Raw genomic sequence first — 2123 nt, 5'->3', positions numbered from 1 at the left:
CTTAGTGATGGCGGCTAGTTCTTCTTCTTGAAGATCCCATGGAGTGCTTTTGCTCCTCAATATCTCTTCCTTGCCTTTGTTTCTCCTCTTTCATGGCCTTTTAGTCCTATCTGATTTTATGGAGGATAATGGAGTGCTCTTGTTAAGGTTCATGAGTGTGCTCTCTTGTTTGCTCCATCCTCTTGCTAGTGATGGGCTTTTGAGATGAATCTCTCCATCTCTCATTACTCAGAGTTGGAAGCAACTACCTTCCCTTTCCTCTTCCTAGAGGTTTCTTCGGCCTTAGGTGCCATTAGTGGTTTTGGAAAGCAAAAAGCTGAGCATTTCCACACCAAACTTAAAAGCTTTGCTCGTCCTCGAGCAAAATAAGATAGAAGGGAGTAGAAGAAGAATGATGCAGTTAATTTTGAAAACTTATTACTGTATACAAGAAAAATTAAGAAGATTTGAAAAGAATTTGAAAACATATGTAAGTTTTGAAAATGTTTTGGAAGGAATTGAAAAGAATTAAAAAGAGAATTAAAAAAGAATTGGAAAGATTATTAATTTTTGAAAATAGAAATTGAAAGATGAAAGTTTAAAATATGTTTAATGTAAAAAAATTATGAATTAAAACATGAAAAATTGAAAAAAATCAAATTGGAAACAAAATTACCTCCCTTGTGTCATCCTGGTGTTAAACACCCAGAATGCTATTTATTCTGGCGTTTAACGCCCACTTGTCTACCTATTTGGGCGTTTAACGCCCAGCCAGATACCCTGGCTGGCGTTAAACGCCAGGAATCCTTCTTTACTGGGCATTTTTTTTAACGCCCAGAATGCTGCCATTTCTAGCGTTAAACGCCTAGAATGCTGCCTGCATGGGGTTAAACGCCCATTCTGCTATCCTTACTGGCGTTTAAACGCCAGTAAAACTGTCCTCCAGGGTGTGCTATTTTTGATGCTGTTTTTTTATTTTGCTTTAATTCTGCAGCTGTTTTTATGACTTCACATTATCATCAACCTAGAGAAAACATAAACTAACAATGGAAAATGAAATGAAAAAGTAATTAACATAGATAAATAAGATTGGGTTGCCTCCCAATAAGCGCTTCTTTAATGTCTTTAGCTGGACTTTTACTGAGCTTTTTAATTTAGTCTCAGTTTTGAGCACTCTTGCTCAACATTGCCTTCAAGATAATGTTTGACTATCTGTCCCTTAACAATGAACTTTTTGTCAGAGTCAATATCCTGAAGCTTTACATATCCATATGGTGACACACTTGTAATCACATATGGTCCCTTCCACCAGAATTTCAATTTCCCAGGGAACAATCTGAGCCTAGAGTTAAACAGTAGAACCTTCTGTCCTGGCTCAAAGACTCTAGATGACAGCTTTCTTTCATGCCATCTTTTTGCTTTCTCCTTGTAAATTTTAGCATTTTCGAAAGCATTGAGTCTGAACTCCTCTAGCTCATTCAACTGGAGTAGTCTTTTCTCTCCAGCTACCTTAGCATCAAGGTTTAGGAACCTGGTTGCCCAGTAGGCCTTGTGTTCCAGTTCCACTGGTAGATGACAGGCTTTTCCATACACAAGCTGGTATGGAGAGGTCCCTATAGGAGTCTTGAATGCTGTTCTGTATGCCCACAGAGCATCATCCAGACTTCTTGCCCAATCTCTTTCTACGGGTACTTACAGTCTGTTCCAAGATTCATTTTAGTTCTCTATTTGAGACTTCAGCCTGCCCATTTGTCTGTGGATGATATGGAGTTGCAACTTTATGGTTAATTCCATATCGGACCAGAGCAGAGTCAAGCTATTTATTGCAGAAATGAGTGCCTCCATCACTGATCAGTACCCTAGGGACACCGAACCTGCTGAAGATATGCTTCTGGATGAACTTCATCACTGTCTTAGTATCATTAGTGGATGTTGCAATTGCCTCTACCCACTTAGATACATAGTCTACTGCCACCAGAATATAAATGTTTGAATATGATGGTGGGAAAGGCCTAGAAGTCAATACCCCATACATCAAACAACTCAATCTCTAAGATCCCTTGCTGAGGCATGGCATAACCGTGAGGCAGATTACCAGCTCTCTGGCAACTGTCACAGTTATGTACGAACTCTTGGGAGTCTCT

This window comes from Arachis ipaensis, chromosome B8 (assembly GCF_059453495.1).
Source record: "Arachis ipaensis isolate K30076 ecotype BB chromosome B8, ASM5945349v1, whole genome shotgun sequence".
NCBI lineage: Eukaryota > Viridiplantae > Streptophyta > Magnoliopsida > Fabales > Fabaceae > Arachis > Arachis ipaensis.
This window is presented reverse-complemented; position numbering follows the sequence as displayed.